Source organism: Chrysemys picta, chromosome 2, assembly GCF_011386835.1.
Source record: "Chrysemys picta bellii isolate R12L10 chromosome 2, ASM1138683v2, whole genome shotgun sequence".
NCBI lineage: Eukaryota > Metazoa > Chordata > Testudines > Emydidae > Chrysemys > Chrysemys picta.
Window position 1 is genome coordinate 221549870 of NC_088792.1, and position 18233 is coordinate 221568102.

Below are 18233 nucleotides of genomic sequence, written 5' to 3' on the forward strand. Positions count from 1 at the left end.
GTTCTAGGATGCTAGCCACACACTAGTAGGCTGCCAGGCCCAATACTCTATTTATTGCTTCTCTGTTTTATAAAGGGACATTGCTTGTTAACTAACTGCTTCTGCTCCCAGCATAGTGGAAGCTCAGGTAGAGTGGACTCACAGTGAATTTCAGAGCAGTTGCATGCAAATGTTATTAATTTTATAAGACTTCTTGGTATTAGCAAATACGTTTATAAATTGGTTCAAAAAATTAAGCTCACAAAACAGTGAGTGGAGTAGGGAGGGAAATAATTTATCTATTTCAAACATTCTAGCTGGTAAACTAGTCCATGTGCTCTTAAAAAAGGATTAGGTTTAGTAACTGAGAATCTGGCATCAATCAGAGATGATGGTTTATAGGTAGACTGAGTACAAAGAGAGGTCCATTAGACTCAAAGGACACAGCAATGGAACAATGGAAGCAGACAGGAAGCCTGCACTAATAAATATGCCCACTGGGCCAGTGCCACTGCCTAGCATGGCATAGATACATACAGCAGGATTATACAGTAAATGGGGCAAACACAGTCCAGTCCATCTGTCATAAACATTAGGTCCAAAGGCCACAGGTGCAGATTGCACTAAAATGTAAAAATTACACCCAGACAGAGACTACTTTATATAACAGGGAGGGGAAAAAAGAGAGGAGAAAAAAACACAACAGTGATTTGTTTCCAATCAATAAATGTTCTCTGAACAGCCTTGTGTGTCCTTGGCAGTCACTGTCTCTTCCTTTCTCTCAGTTATTTTACATGTATAATGTATATTGTATTTTTCAAAGGTGCCCAGAATATTCAAGATAGTTTTTTCCCCTCAAATAAATTTGCCCATATCAGCTTGATAATTGGGAAAAGGGGAGATAGATAGTTTCAAGAAAGAGTCATTTCTCCACTCCGTTTCAGACATGCCCAGTGTGGTGAGAATACAATATACATCTGCTCAGCTATGGAATCACTTTCAGATGTCATGGTATGTGCAGCTGGAACGGTGCTCAGATAATGAACAGCCAAATGAGAGAGTTAGCCGGAATTTATCTATCTCCAGAAGTCCAGATAAAAGGCACCGAAATTTGGGTGCAGTAAGTACTATGCATGTACAAATAGCTTCTGCTTGTTTACAGTCTTCAGCTGCACTTCCAACTGATTTCTCATACTAAGGTATTCCTCCACAGTATGTCCTGCAGAATAAGCTATGTAACTCTGGCTGCATGCTCAAGAAAAACATATTCAAAAAGGGTAAAAAATGTCATCATTCTCTCATGTCAGAATAATCTTTGCCCATCTTGTGTTAAATGGCGACACGAATATATTGCATGCATCAGGAAGAGTGCCCTGATGATTTGGGCAATACAAGTGCAAGAAGAGTCTATTAAGGAGTATAATTAAAAAACAACCAAAAAAAGCATCAGTAGTAGCACTAATATCTCTCGAATAGTGTGGTTTTACCGCTCGCTACCAAATCTAACTGAAGTACTCAGTGAAATGTGGAAGTTTTTCCTTGTCCTTTTGTCCTTTTCCAGACATTCTTTGATGTAATAGGTTAAATTTATATAAACACTTTTCTAGGTGTCTGTCTGTTTGTTTCAGTTACAGATGCCATCTCTTTCACAAAACCCTGATGGAAAAGTCCTATAGAACATAACAGAAAGTGATAACTCTTCTAGAGGTTTTTGAGTCATTCAACAGAATTCAGTACAGAATTATATCCCAACTATAGAATTATGCTGGTTTAACAAACAAACTCACATATCATTTTCTATTTAATCATAATGAAATTTCTACAGAACCCTAACATATTTCTATACACTCTATTGGTTTCTCTCCCATATTAAATCTTGTAGGACTTTCCAATAAGTGAAAACAAACTCTACCCACCCTTCCCCTTTTATCCAGGAAATCATTATTTGCTCCCTATACGATGAGTGAAATCGTGAAAGGACCCCCTCAATTATTTGCCAACAGATTACTAATGGAAATGAAGAGGAACAGGAAGTACCGGGTTTTATTTTTCTTCTGCGGCAGATTCCTTTGGTATATTCGCTTGCAATTGGGTAGCAAAGACCGAGTAGGGGTGAAGTAGGTAATGATTATATGTTGTCATCTCTTAATTGAACACCCTCAAAAACCTTAAAGATTAAATATTATAAAAAAAACAAATCACTGTATTTTTATTTTAAAAAACAACAACAAAGAAACATTTGAAGAATCCAGAGGTTCCTGTAGTTTGTTTCCTGAAACTAAAAGAGGTCTAGATAACAGGAGTTGGAATGGCCTGAACAAGTTGAGCAGCCCTTCATGAGGGGAATGGAAGTATTCACCTCATTTGCCCAAGAGCTCAGAGCCAGAGGAACAAATGTGGCCTCTTTGATAGAGGCTTTTCTCTCTTATAGACTATCAGTGTGTCTGATACTTAAGGACTCCAGTTGTAAGTTGTCTCATCCGGTGCCTAAACCCAGTACAACAGCAGCTCCTTGTCCCTCATGATTTGACACTGCAATGTCTCCCAGTGCCTCTGTAGAAACCACTTGTCCTCTTTATGTTCCTAGTTCCTGTTATCCAGAGTGGACTCCCACTTGACAAAAACAGCTGCCCAGCAGCAAGCCACATCTCCTGCTTTATCCACGCTGTGGATAAATACGGCAGTAAGGACCTCTCCAGGATCAGCTTGAAGGTGCTGATCCCCACCTTGATGCTGCTGCTATGGTTGTGACCTCACCTCCCCCTTGGCTGACATTGCTTTTTGCTCATCTCTCCTCCCACCAACTTCTCAGTGACACGGAAAGTGAGGCTTAAGACTTTCCTCCCTGACAGCATCTCACTGCTATTATGCTGGTGGGTGATCATGCAGCTGCAGGAGCAGGTACATGGCCCTCTACCATGTGTAGAAGAGATTCCAAAATATAGTTGCACTGGGTATTGTTCCCCCAACTCAATTTCTGTCCATATGGAGGAACATTAGAACATGTGCAAATATCTCCAGCGGGTATCATGTCTCCAACTAAAAGACTTCTCCGCTATTCCCTAAGCTTCACTCCTACACCCTGCCTTCCTTTCTCCTCTTCACTGCTACTTATGTAGATGTATTTATTCTGTATGAGAAAACTACGGACTTAAAAGTATGCACCTAATTTCTCCCGACCTCCTAACAGCCTCACTCCCAAACCCAGATGAGCACTTCCTGCACACATACACCAGTTCATCCCCAAATGCTAATAGTCACATGAATAAAAACTTTTCCCCAAACAAAAAGCAGTTCACACAAATTTCCATGAGAGAGAACAAAAAGTGGATATGAACAGGATCAGATAAAAACATGGTTCAGAATTCTACACTTTCCATCTCATTATTCACTTAGCTCTCCTAGCTAAACATCTGTACTCACAATTTTTCCAACATAAATGTGCAGCCCCAAGAGGTTCAGACACTTTGGATAAGTATCCAGTTTACACCTGTGATGAAGTGGGAACATTCTGTACTATTTTATGAGGCCGGTGTGTGCCTCAGTTTCCCCTATGCATTGCATGGCTACTTAATGTGGGGGGGTGGGAGGACTACATTTGCTCTCAAGGAAGGCTGAAAGACTAGGTGTGTGTGTGTGTGTGTGTGTGTGTGTGTGTGTGACCTAACCGTCTGAGTGGAGTGAATCTGTCATTAAAAAAGACTGGCCGAGGCCAGCTCATATCAATGAAAATCTGAGAAGACAATGGAAAGCCCGCACACCAGGTCATTGACACCTATCAGCCAATGACCCAAGGGAGGAGGATTTCCTCACCTCTCAGTAGGCCAGCTGGGAAAAGAACCCCGCTCAAGAACAAAGAACTGGGAAGTGTGAGGTGGGGGGGATAACAGTTGGTTTCTGGAAGAAGCTTAGAGCTCTCTCACCTGGGAACAGACTAAGGAAGGAAGTTGGAGCGTGAGAGACAGAGCACCGAAAAATGGAGTTCACTGCAGTTTGGCTGGTGCTCTGGGCTGACCAGAATGGACTATGGTTTAATTTTCATTTCTCTCTGCTAACCTAACAACTCCTTATGCTGTATTAGAGTTGACTAAGAAACCCTATTGCTTTGAAAACGCTGCTTGAGTGTCACTGTAAATATTTGGTGTGGTGCAGGAATCCCCAGAGTCTCTACCAGGAGTCTGTCTCAGTTCAACACACTGAACAGAGCTCATAGCGTGAAGCAGGAGCGCTGAAGCCCTAGAGGCTCACTCTCAGGAGGCAGTGAGGCCGTGTGGCCTACCCTGAATGAAGAGTGAAACCCTTTGGGGTCTGGCACATCAAAGAGGTTCCTCCAATAAGCTGTTCCAAAGCTGAAGGCGTTGCCCCCACCCTGTGGGTTTGTGACCACACCCAAACTCCAACGTTTCAGATTTGACCATCATCAGTATTGGAACAACACTTTGACTTTACCTGTCTTATGTGGCCACATGTCTGATGCCTAAGCACAAGTGACAGAACCACTCTTAAAAACATTTAGGTTTCTTGCAACCTGATCCACGCTGGTGAAAGGGAAAGAATGCCTCACCTCAGCATTGGCTATGGATGAATTACACATGTGTTAAAAGGGGATGCCTTGGACAGCTCTAACCAGTGCTCCCCCAATGCAACTCTGCCAGCTCATGGGGAATAGAGCCAGTGGCCTGTCCCTGTCCCTGCTTGACATATAGCTAACTCCTACCCTATTTCCCTTCCATGCACCTAGATAAATTATAGCTGCTATGTCATAGGTGTGTCTCTTCTTTTAGTACACTTTCATAGGACCAGCCATAATTTGAACCTCCTTCTTCATTGTTTTACATGTAAGATATATCCAGTTCCGTACATTCTTTCACCTAGGGTTTCCTTTATTTGCAGTGCTGAGAGGCACCTGAATTACACTGCTCCAATTAAAAAAACAACACACTAGCACAATTGTTAACTCTTCCAAAGAAATTGATGTGGTTAAACACCTTTTGTGGTGGCAGTGATGTGCCCTCAGTTGTGAAGGAAGAATGTATTCAGTCTATGCACCAAAGAGTGTGCATTGCATAACTTTACTGGGATTGTTTACAAGCCCATTACCATTACAGATACTGCTGCACAGGATCTATAATTACATTTATGCCTCATGAGCAAGCTGATGGAAAGAAACATTTGCTTAAGGCTCCAATCAATGAACGTAGAGCTTACACTGGTCTTTATTTTATACAAGCATAATGCTTATTACTTTGGAGCATTCATTACAATTATCAGGCTATGCTAGCAGAACCATATAGCAGAGGACTCTTGGGCCTCTGATTCTCTATTCTGGTTATGATTTAGCATATAAACCCATATGCTCTTGTGCCTAGACAGTGCAACACACATGACTCTCAAACCAAAGGCCCATAGCTATTACTTTTGAGATTAATCCATTCTGAAGCCTTTGAACTGCAAAGGATCAATCCTTCCTGCCAATATATGGCACAAATCATCCCTGGCTGGGATGATTTAGTTGCGGTTGGTCCTGCTTTGAGCAGGGGATTGGACTAGATGACCTCCTGAGGTCCCTTCCAACCCTAATCTTCTATGATTCTATGATTTCACCACATACAGTGTCTTAGTAAACCTCCTCTTGCAACACAAATGCAGCAGTCGATTTTCCAGCGTACAGTATGTGGTAACACCCTCCATGTATCAGAGAGCTGGACCAAGTCCTGTAACTGCAGACTTGACTAGGTTGTTTTTCTTAAATGGAACATAAAATACCTCTGGTTTGACAACTTGGGTGCCAAGTTTCAGCCACTGAGTTTTTGAAACGTTTTCAAGCAGGTGCAGATACCACCTGGCACAGTGTAAAGGAGCACAATAGGAATGCCTAAATAGATTAGACTGATAGAAATGATACAGCATCCTCACTGTGAACATACTGCTTATTGTAGTAAAAATATTGTCAAGCTACATGCATGTTCAGAGACAGTGACAAAACGTGTTTGCACCCTTGCCATTGGAATCAGAATTCTACAACACTGTCACAAGCTGCGGCTGACTGTGGTGAATTTCATTGTGCTCCTACCAGCCAGTAGTGGCTGGAACACAATTATTAAGGACTTGATCCCAAGATCAAGAACCAGTGGCCCATAATACTTAGTCCTGCCATGAGTGCAGGGGAATGGACTAGATGACCTCTCGAGGTCCCTTCCAGTCCTATGATTCTATGATCCTTCTCCTGCATCATGTATCCTTTTATGCCACCTTTCCCTTCCCCTCCCCTGTCCAAAAAATCCCCGTGACACTACTTGCATTAGAATCATGTTCCATTTACTCTGAGTTAGGAACCAGTCACAGCAGGGTCTGTGAGTTGCCGGGTATCTCAATCTACATGAACTTTCAGCGTTCAGAACCTTGCAAGGTGCCTTAGGTCTTACAGTTAACACCTTGTCCTATTTTGTAATTTAATAGGTATAGTTCACCACCTGCATTACAAACATAAAACAAATACATTTTATGTTCTCCATCACAGTCTTTCCTCCCACTAAACACACACTTTTCCTCAGTCACATAATTGGGCCACTATTACTGGATAATGCTTTTACTTGTGGAACCATTTGTTCTGCTTATTGTAGTAAAAACATTGACAAGCTATTTGCATGTTCAGAGACAGTGATACTATTACAAATGATTTTTAAACAGATGCAGAAAAAATTGACTATTAAAATCAGGTTATTTGCTTTCTAAAATACAAACTTTTATATATATATTTTGACAAGATTTTCTGATTTATCAATAACTTTGTTGCAATTCAATTGCCTGTAAAATAATAGGTTTATGCAAATATGGGGTATGTTGTAAAAATACAATTGTTAAAAATGAAGATTTCCTCAGAAATAACTTGCATGTGTGGTAAACATAGAAATATTTATTTATATGCTCTGGAAAAATTGAATTAATATTTGTTTTGGTCAGAGTTAAGGCTGCTGTATGAATTTTGATTTTTTACCCATACTTATGTATGACAGAATTGCCTGAAGTTTTATGTATGAAAAGTGAAGCAGTTTTTAGTCTTTGTGAGAGATTTCTTTTATTTCTAGAGTTGGTGTCAGTTAGGAAAGGAGGTCAACAATCTCAACGCACCAATTTATTTAGGTTTTTTTTCCAGGGCTGGCATATATATTTACAGGACACAGAGAGGGTGAGGAAATAAATGAAAATAATAACAAATTGCTAAGATTGTTTAAGCTACACAGGGAGAAAAGATATAACACTGGAATACGTTTCCAACTGCTCTCAAGGGAATGGCAGAAATATCTATACTGCCCAAACTACTGTAATTAGTGAAAAGCACCATTTCCTATCCGACGTAAGTACTGTAAACAAGTGACTGCACTACTAAATGCACTCATCTGAAATAGTAGGGACACCAGAAATAAAATGGCTAATTCAATGTTTTCTTTTGTAACATGTGATATAATTTATTTTTCAGTTATTTTTGCACTCTGTGGATTGATGCCCTGAATACAAGAAGGGGAAAACCGTGATTAACTCAGTTGGTCCAAAGCCTGGCATGTCCTTGTCTACATGCAGGGGTCTACACTACTGCAAATATCCTGATTACTGACCACCAATGACTGAATCAGGCCTAATCCCAATTGTAGACAAAGCCAAAATGTACAGTACATGTTAAAATATACATCGTTCCAATATTTAAAAAATAATGTATTCCCTATTGAGCAATGTACAAAGGCCAAAGATTATTCCCCTTACCATATTCAACACGAGATACTAAAATACATAATCATCTGAATGTGGGGCTATGGGATAGCCCAACAATTCACATCTGCTTGACAGGGAAGGGTTTTAAGAAATGGCAAACCCAAGGAATCACAGAAGTTAGAAAGGGAAGAAATAGTGAGATCATAGAGTTAATACACCTATAAGTATGTGATAGACAATAGTATCCCAATCAAAGAAATAGCAAATATTAATTTGGTAACAGAGTACAACTTTTGGTGATAACAGAGCCCTTCTGTTCCTTAATCATTTACAGTTTAGAAGTAATTTGCTGTATAGGGTGTGGATACAGATAAGAATGGCAAACTCTTAATATGATATATATGTGGTAGAAGTACACCTATTCATTGATATTATTTTGGTCACTGAATTTTAGGGGTTTTATACTTCATATGTTACAGACAAGGCAGACTAGGTGTTTATGCAATTCGGCTTATAAATAAAATTCACTGAAGCAACACAAACAGTTGGACTTCTACATTTTAGGACTTGAGAGCTAAAAAGAGATATTTAAAAAGAAAAGAAGAATGACCTTAGTTTCAACCTTCGTGGTAGTTTTCAAGAAATGTATTTGGTCAGAGAAAAAAACTGAAACAGCTAGTAAAAATAAATGCTCATCAATCACTATAAATGTGTTTTTGCAAAATTGTTCATACCTTTTAGTCCCATGTATAAATGCACAGAAGCATGCAAAGACAGGAAAATGTTACATATCTGAATGATCTTGAGAAAAGAAGTTTAATTAGGAATAAGGTGACCAGATGTCCCGATTTTATAGGGACAGTCCCGATTTGGGGGGCTTTTTTCTTATATAGGTACCTATTACCCTCCACCCCATTCCAATTATTTACACTTGCTATCTGGTCACCCTAGTTAGGGAAGAAAGGTGTTTTGGGTTTGGGTTTGTTTTGTTCAAACTTAGTTTTTCTAAATACAGCCAAAATGAGGGGTGGGGATGGGAGGACTGGGTGAATCTTCATTAGAAAGCTTCTCTCCATACATTTGTGATACATTAAGAGTAATTTATGTTTATCTAGAGAAAAGCTAGGCTGTTAATTGAGGTCCACTTAAATCTAGGTATTATGTGAGATTTCATGGCCCAAACAGATTTCAACATTCCAGTCTGCAGAACACAGAGGATTTAATGCTCATCTACCTGCACTTATTCCCACATTATAGAAGAATATTGACTGTTTTCAAGATGATTGTTTCTTTTCACAAAGAAAAGGTGTTAACCATTGGAGAAATCCTGGCCACACTGAAGTCAATGGCAAAACTTCTACTGACTTCAGTGGGGCTAAGATTTCACCCAGTGTGTTTAAAGGGACAGTCTGTATAACAAAGTTGACTTGTCATACTGGACTGACCACTGGAATCTAGTGGTATCTAATATCTTTCATTGTGCTGTGGCTTTTACATAGGTCACAAGGTGACAAAATGGGAGGCAAACCACACACAAAAAGGTCAATTGTGCAATTATTTATCACTGGTGCCCCAAAAGCAACCAGCGTAAGCCATAAAGCTCAACTGTTGGAATCTCTTGTAAAGTTTGCAGGTAATCCCTCCACAATGACAGCTTGTCACATTTCTGCCACAGACGGTAGAGCTTTTCTCATGAGTAGGTCATCTGTTGTTAGTCGTGTGCAACAAAAATGTGCACCGAAATGAGTTACAAAGTTCATAAGTACTTGTGGCTGCAACCAGCTTTTGACAAGACAAAACAAAACAAAACAAAAAACCCTGCTAAGATAACTTACAAAGTCAAAATGCATGGATATTTTACCTCAGCAAATGCAGTGTCCAAAATCCAATTAAGTATTATGCAGTTTTGAACATAGGACCATAGGCCAAAGTTCAGTCTAGGATGCCTGAAACTACCATCTAAATCCACATTTAGGTACATAAGTAAAAATCTCATGATTTTCAGAGGTGTTGAGTACCCAATACTCGCACCCAAGTCAATGGAAAGTGATAGTACATCACAGGATCAAACTATTAATTAGTATGGGTAGAATTTGCAAAAATGTTCAGTGTTAGCATAGCTCTAGACCCAGTGAAGTCAATGGTAAACTTCCCCATGGCAACACTCTCATTGACTGCATGAAGCTCAGAGTTAGACCAATGCTGAGTCAGAGTTCTTCTGAAAATCCCACCTTTTTGAGAGGGCACTTCCTACTAGAGTTCTTTTTTTAGCCCTTTTTGTTTAAATTTGTACAATTTCTCTGAGAATCACAAAGTACAACTTATAGCAAAGTGCTTTTCAAAAACCTTAGTAAAAATAACTAAGAAACAAAACAGGCAACACGTAGGTGGCACTTTTTAGATCTATAGAAAGCAGCTTCAACAAAAGTCCTTCAGAAATGAACTTTTATGTTGCTACTGTACATTGCAGGATCTTTGCAGATACAAAGCCTTTGTTAGAATTGGAGGATTCTCTTTCCTTACTTTATATCATTAAAGGAAACCATGAGCAAACAACAGCTTTAAAAAGTGATACTAAACATACTTAGATTTTACATACTGAATTTTAAGAACATTGTTCAATCTTGATTATCCAAATCTCTGCTACTTGAGAAAGGATCACGGCCCCTACTTGTTAATTTAATTGACAATTTCCTGTATTATCTGAAACCTTGATTCTCTAGAATTATTCTATGCCTCCCACTATCGCCCTGCAAGACAGTCAGCTAATTGAGGTTATATTATGAACAGGTTAGACAAACATCTGGCAGGGATGGTCTAAGTATACTTAATCCTGCCTCAGTGCAGGGGGATGGACTAGTGATCTCCTGAGATCCCTTCCAGCCCTACATTTCTATGATTTCTATACTTTACCAGCAAAAAAGTTTGTAAAAAAGAATTACATGCTGGCCTGTACAATGATCCCACAAAATAATAAATCTAGTGTCTCATTGCAAGCTGTCCTGTGCTACAATACACATGCTGTTGCTACTTAAAAAACTTTATTTAAGTGTTCTGTCATTATTACATTATCTTCCAAGTATTTTGAATCTACCTTGGTGGAGAAGACGGAAACATTTAGTATAAGTTATTGTCTTTTAACAGATTTTTAAAGAGTTACAGCTGGGGACTAGACATGGCGTATAAAACACTGTGCTTTACTATGTAGCAGGTATACTTCCATTTCAGCACTCTGCACTGACCTCTACTGGTTTATCCGCTGTAAGCTCCAAAAAGACTAAACAAGCCAAAGTTAGCCTATTATTGCTGAACTTTTTACCTCTGTTCAGATTTGAGTTTGATAAAATGAACTGGCTGTAGCATAACAGGGTATTAGTCACCACACATCCGAGGAAAGAAATGTAAGAGGAAGTAGAGTTTTAAACCATTTGTGATGCAGTTATTTGTATGGAGGGTGAGACACTACTAAAGCAAACAGATTAAAACCACTGCAATTACAGTTGGTATAAAGATATTAACAACACAAACATCCATGATACTATTTTGATTGTATTTAAGTGTGGTTTATTTATTGTCAACAATTTCTTGTTCATCTTTACTATCTGGTGTGTTGTATCCACCAGCTGTGTTTCATTTTATATATACATTTTAAGCATTTTGGCTTTTTAAGGCATGGACCACCTTTTTCTTATGTTTTTGTACAGTGTCAAGCACAGCAGGACCCTGGTCTATGATTATATATTCATTGTCTGCAATCATTCATATTTGACAGATTTCCATTTTACATAACACATTCGTCTCCAGAACCCTCTTCTGCTGAATTATTTGCACTAATTAGAACTGAGCTGGCAACTTTACTATCTGTCCTTATCTACTACACACCAGTGGATCAAAGTTCAGCAGCAAGTCTGATGTTATAAAAGTATCACTATATCAAATCAAAGTCATTAACATGTCTCGTTGAAAGCAGTGATGTGGTTGCTTCAGGCTTCTTACTACTCATAATTTATCACTGGTCTACTTATTCAGTCTCTCAACTATATTTAGACCTTTGTGCTTTACAGTAAAAAACAACCCAAGTTCAGAATAAGTAAACTAGCAAACTTTTCCATGCTCATTTACCACAAAAAACATTTTCAGTATCTGCGACACTAATGCTGCGAAACTTTCCAGTTTTCTAAGGCTATTTTTAGACTTCTTTGTTATATAACTCTTCAGCTATGAATAATAGTTTTATGACTCATGAGAACTTTATTTTCTCACACTGCTCCCCAGCCAATCTATCAATGAGCCCAAAAGAGCTGTTTTTTTTTTTGTAAGTCACCTGTGTTTGCTGGGGAAAAAAAGGTTCAGTTCAAGTATTGTGAAGTCTTGTTCTGTCTGTGTATAGAATAAAGTACAGTGCACATTGTGAATATGTTTGGGGCCTCAGATAATGCCAAGCAAAATGACCATTTGAAATTCTCAGGATCATGCCTACCTATTTGGTTTCTTATGTGTAACAATAGATGCAGTTTTCCTCTGTTTACACTTTTTAGATCCTAAACACAAATGGATAATCCAGATTGTTAGCAAAATCTAAAAAGAAATCCCATACTGTACAACTAAACATTTCAGCAACTTTAGCACTATTTATATGAAAACCATTTCCCTCTTAACTTCTTATATATCCTAATTTCTCTCTTATCTTTGCTTTTTTTCCCCCGCTTATCTCACCTGAACCTAACATCACCAGATACTATGGTGATGAATGCTTTAGAAATGGCTGCAACAAATAACAAAATCAATAAGATTCAGCAACAGTCCGCACTTTCCTCTGAATTCAGAAGAAAGGCAACTGGCTTCCTTTGCAGTTAATATCAGTGTTGCTCCTTGAGTGACCAGCAGAGGGAGAAAAGGGGGTGTTCGTACAGAGGGTAAATACTTGGGAGAGTAATTCCCCAGGATGATTTGCCCTGGATCCAAATTAGTCCAGGTAGCGTCAAAACTACAAGCCATGGTTCCATAGCAAAATGTGTGGTGCTGAAACCCTGTACATGATTTTACTTAGTCAAAGCACTGCAGTCAATTCTCTCTCTCTTACCTTTACCTGCGACTTTGTACAGTTGCCTGATAGGTCATTTTCTTCTAGTTTTGTTGTTTTTTCCACCGTTCTGATTCTTGCGATGTTATTTCTGAGACTTTTACAAACAACTGGATCCAATTTCCTTATTCTTTTCTAAAATTGCAAACAAAAATATATTGGAATTTTACCATAAATATTAGATCTTTTAGCACCTACACTATAATAATGAGACTTGCAAATCAATATCTTTTATCTTAAAACATGGAAGTACAGAATCTATTTATGATAGATTATAACTCACAAACACACTAAATACATTGATTCTTCTGTACAGTGTGTTGACTTGATTGCAGTAAAATCATTCTCTTCTCATGAAAGGTTTTGAAACAATATTTTCTGTCAGCTCTACACAAAATATTCCACAACTACCCCAATATTTTATTTTTCCTTACCTCTGGTATCCCAGTGAGGTCACATTCTGTTAAAAACATCCTGCCAAGCTTGGTACAAAAGGGCTCCAAAGAATCAGAATACAGAAGCTATGCAACTTGCTGACTAACTTTGCTCTGTGTTATTTACCAACTACACAAAGAAAATGCTGTCTATTCAAAACACATTTCAAAACTCTTTTCACAGAAAGTGAGTGAACAAACGGTCCCATGTCCTAAGCTGTAGTCTCATCTCCCATGAGCCCCGGTGATAGCTGTGGGGCATGGAACAGAGTGACACCACTACCAGTCACTACAAGGCACTTTTGTAAACAACTTTGTGAGTGTGTGTAGAGGAAAACAGGACGGGGGCGGGGAAGTTACTTTTTTCTCTGTCTTAACATTATGGTTTCTTGCTTTATCATCTCCGATTCAGAACTTCAGTCTCATTTTGTAAGTTTTGCTTGCTAAAAACAGATTTGTAGTCCCTGTAGTATGTTTACTTTTTTATCTGAAACCTTTCATCTTGAAATGGGCCTCAACTGAAAATTTTGAACAAGTTTTACATCTGGATTCAGATGCGCTAGCCCCAGGGCTCAGACTTAGGTGTTTAGGATTCCAGTAGGCCTATTACATCAACAAGGCCTCATTGTAAAATTCAGAACCAGATTCTTATGCCATGTCTTCCCATTCCCACACACCCCCCTTACCCAAAAGTTCAGGATGCTTGGATTTGGTGTTTCCCTTTGGCACATTAAAGAAAGAGGCCTTAGTTACAAAATTCAAGCCCAAGTTTGGATTTTTAGCGCTCCCAAAGTTCAGGTGGGCATGGAATTTCAGATCCAACATTCTGATTTGTCTCATTATACAGGTGAGCTCTCAGAGCAAAATCCCTTCTAAAGTTTGGGGATGATCAAATCTTGGGTTCTAGTTTAGGCACTTGTCTGTTTTTAACATTTATTTTTAAATAAGCTCAATCATTTCAAGTATTCTTAATTTTACAAAGGGTTGTCTCTCTCTGTTTTTATGTATTCATAAATACAGCCTTCAGGGACTTGTCCCCTGTTAGTCACAAATTTACACGTGGGAAATGATAAGCAGAACTGCTTTATTCAGCTCTTACAGCACAGTGATCAGTAGACTTCACCATGCTAAACCATAAAAAAAACTTCCTTATGCTCAGAATAACTCATGGACAATGACCATTTTCCATCAATGGCAAGATCCAGAACTTTGTTGTCATTACTACATTTATAGTTCCATTCTTCTAATGACCAACAGCAGAAATCAATCCCCTCCCACTTCACCCCCCCCCCAGCCCCCATTTATTTCTTTTTAGCTTTGATATATAAGGCACACGTTTCTACACTTGGCTAGTAGTAATAAATGTTTTTGTTTAACTTATATTTTTGAAGGTAACAAAGGTAGGTATTACATAACACCTGTTACTTTTAGGTGTGTGAGAGGACAACATAAGAATAAGATGTAGCAATTATCATATTTCAGTTATATAGAAGGCAGCATAATCTACTGTACCTGTCTTTAGGTTTGTCCGTGAACACACTTATACACATGGTTTACCTCCATGTTTAAAAACTGCCTCATTGATTTCAATGGATGGTTCATATGATTACAGTTAAGTACATGCATGTTTTCAGGATTGGGAACTAAGATATTTCCAAAGTACCTTTGTATAAAGAATAAGCACTATTACAAATGAGTATAAAGATTGTTAAACTATTAAATCTGGTAGCAAATTTTATGTACTGGATGACGCAGATGTAAATGGCATCTCAAAAATGGTAAACTGTTTTTTAAGTTTGTAAGGTTTTCCATAGATAGGTTGACTCATGCTTTACTGAATTGCATACCACTTGAAAGCATATGATACTTGAGCTTCCAAACTGTTAGACAAAATCTTGCAGAAATCGGTAACATTTGAAATGGATTAATTCTGCAGCCAGGAACAGTGACTGACATGGTGGGTGGCCCAAGCATAGACAGCACTATTCTTCATATTTTTCACTGACGCTTGCAAAAGAAACTTAATTATTTCTCATTGACTAGAACCCAATCTGCAACAAATAAAATGCTTTCGGGACCAATTCCATCACTTTCACCTGTTGGGTAGCACTTAACCCAAGTGAATAGGCTCTTAATTTATATATATCTGAAACACTGCAATAGGTTTTTCTATTATCATTATTTTTATTAAGAGGAAATAATACAAACCTAAAAGAAAATAGCCAGTTAAGACATTAGGGACCTGATCCAAAGCCCACTGGTGTCAATGGAGCCTTTCCATTGATTACAACAGGCTTTAGATCAAGTCCCAAATTTATTTAATATCTTAAATAATCATTATTAAAATTAGATATACGCTACTGTGCCTCACTGAGTAACCACATTATAGGATGTTATCCTTGTTCTCGCCCTTCTTCAGCCTCCAAACTCTTCCCAATTCTGTCTATCTATATCTCAGATATTTCTATGGCTCCGACTACCATAGTATCTGAGCACCTACATGTCTTTAATGTATTTATCCTCACAACACCCCGGTGAGGCAGGGAACTGCTATTATGCCATTTCGCAGATAGCCTCAGGTCCTTAAGTGACTTGCCCAGGGTCACAGAGGAAGACTGTAGCAAAACAAGGAACTGAAGCTGAGTCTTCTGAGTCCCAAACTAGTGTCTTAACTAGTGGACCATCCTTTATCTCTTCTATTATTGCCTCATTGCAGCATATGCTAAATTAGTCCTTATCTAAAGGCGGAGGAGGCCTGGAATTACTTCAGGTCAAAGTTGCAGAAACTATCAGAAGCCTGCATCCCAAAAAAGGGGGGGAAATTCTTAGGCAGGAATTGTAGACCATGGTGGATGAGCAAGCACCTCAGAGAGGTGATTAAGAAAAAAGCAGAAAGCCTACAAGGAGTGGAAGATGGGAGTAATCAGCAAGGAAAGCTACCTTATTGAGGTCAGAATATGTAGGGATAAAGTGAGAAAGGCCAAAAGCCATGTAGAGTTGGACCTTGCAAAGGGAATTAAAACCAATAGTAAAAAGTTCTATAGCCATATAAATAAGAAGAAAACAAAGAAAGAAGAAGTGGGACCACTAAACACTGAGGCTGGAGTGGAGGTTCAGGATAATCTAGGCATAGCCCAATATCTAAACAAATACTTTGCCTCAGTCTTTAATGAGGCTAATGAGGAGCTTAAAGATAATGGTAGGATGAAAAATGGGAATGAGGATATGGAGGTAGATATTACCACATCTGAGGTAGAAACCAAACGCGAACAGTTTAATGGGACTAAATCGAGGGGCCCAGATAATCTTCATCCAAGAATATTAAAGGAACCGGCACATGAAATTGCAAGTCAATTAACAAGAATTTTTAATGAATCTGTAAACTCATGGGTTATACTGTATGACTGGAGAATTGCTAACATAGTTCCTATTTTGAAGAAAGGAAAAAAAAGTGATCTGAGTAACTACAGGCCTGTTAGTTTGACATCTGTAGTATGCAAGGTCTTGGAAAGAATTTTGAAGGAGAAAGTAGTTAAGGACATTGAGGTTAATGGTAATTGGGACAAAATACAAGATGGTTTTACAAAAGGTAGATCGTGCCAAACCAACCTGATATCCTTCTTTGAGAAGGTAACAGATTTCTTAGAAAAAGGAAACACAGTGGATCTAATTTACCTTGATTTCAGTAAGGCATTTGATATAGTTCCACATGGGGAATTATTAGCTAAATTGGAAAAGATGGTGTAGCGAGGTGGTGGGACACCCCACAACCCCGCTGAGGGCCAAACCTCCCCTAATCCCAACGTGGGAGGAGCCACTGGGTCCGGAGCCCGCCCCTCCGAGGTCACGGCCCCGACCCGGAAGTATAAAGGCCCGCCTGCAGAGCTCAGTGGAGCCCAGGCCGGCGGAGAGAGCAGACGTCCGTGGCTGAGTTCCCGCTTGGGAAACAGCCGCAGGCCGTGACCGGCCTGCTGACTCACCGGGCCGGTCGAGCCTACCTCTCACCAGGTACCCCGAGGAGGACTGGCCAAGCCTGCCCCGTGCCAGGTACCCCGAGGAGGACTGGCCAAGCCTGCCCCGTGCCAACTACCCCGAGGAGGAGCCGAGCCTGCCTTCTGCTACCTACCCAGAGGAGCCAATGCTGGTGGAGAGCACCGACGACACTAAGACGGCCCAGGTACCATACAAGGGGGAGTGTGGAAGTAGACCGGGGGTAGCCGACCCCAGTCTGGCTGCTGCCCTGCCAGAGCCGATGTCAGTGTGTTGCGGCCAGGATCCCCACTGACAGCAACGAGTTTCCGTCGCTGCTAAGGCCCCGGGCTGGGACGCAGTGGAGTGGGAGGGCCTGCGTCCCCCCTGCCACCCACTCCTTGGGTGGCAGACTCCCCCTGTTTCCCCTGGCCTAGAGAGGCCGGGTACCTGATTGACTATTTGCTTGCTGCCCCGCCCTGACCTAGGGCCTGGGCTGCCCCAAACTGACCCAGCCCCTGCTACAAGGCTTGGGCCACTGACAGACTAGTTGCTTGCTGCCCCACCCTAACTTAGGGCCTAGGCTGCTATAGACTTTGTCTCAGCCCTTGCTTAAGGGCCTGGGTTTCGGACCTCTTGACTCAGCCCCTGCTTATGGGCCTGAGCCCCTAACTGTGTGCCTGTTGTCCCAGACTGCCGCCAGACCAGAGCGAGGCGGTGGGACACCCCACAGCCCCGCTGAGGGCCGAACCTCGGCCCAAACCTACTACAGATGGGGATCAATATGAAAATTGAAAGATGGATAAGGAACTGGTTAAAGGGGACACTACAACAGGTCATACTTAAAGGTGAACTGTTAGGCTGGAGGGAGGTTACTAGTGGAGTTCCTCAGGGATTGGTTTTGGGACCAATCTTATTTAATCTTTTGATTACTGATCTTGGCACAAAAAGTGGGAATGTGCTAATAATGTTTGTGGATGACATAAAGCTGGGAGGTATTGCCAATACAGAGAACGACTGGGTTATCATACAGGAAGATCTGGATGACCTTGGGAACT

General features: G+C 40.0%; 1 protein-coding gene across 1 annotated transcript in view; it reads right to left on the reverse strand.

The window, feature by feature from the left end:
* ST18 (ST18 C2H2C-type zinc finger transcription factor) overlaps positions 1–13188 on the reverse strand; it is a 188460-nt gene extending 175272 nt beyond the window's left edge. Inside the window, exons 1-2 of the mRNA XM_065585528.1 lie at positions 13056–13188; positions 12773–12907 (exon numbers count right to left, since the gene is read on the reverse strand). The gene's annotated coding sequence lies outside the window, so the exon portion shown is untranslated. The remainder of the gene's footprint in view (positions 1–12772; positions 12908–13055) is intronic.
* Positions 13189–18233: the final 5045 nt, after the last annotated feature.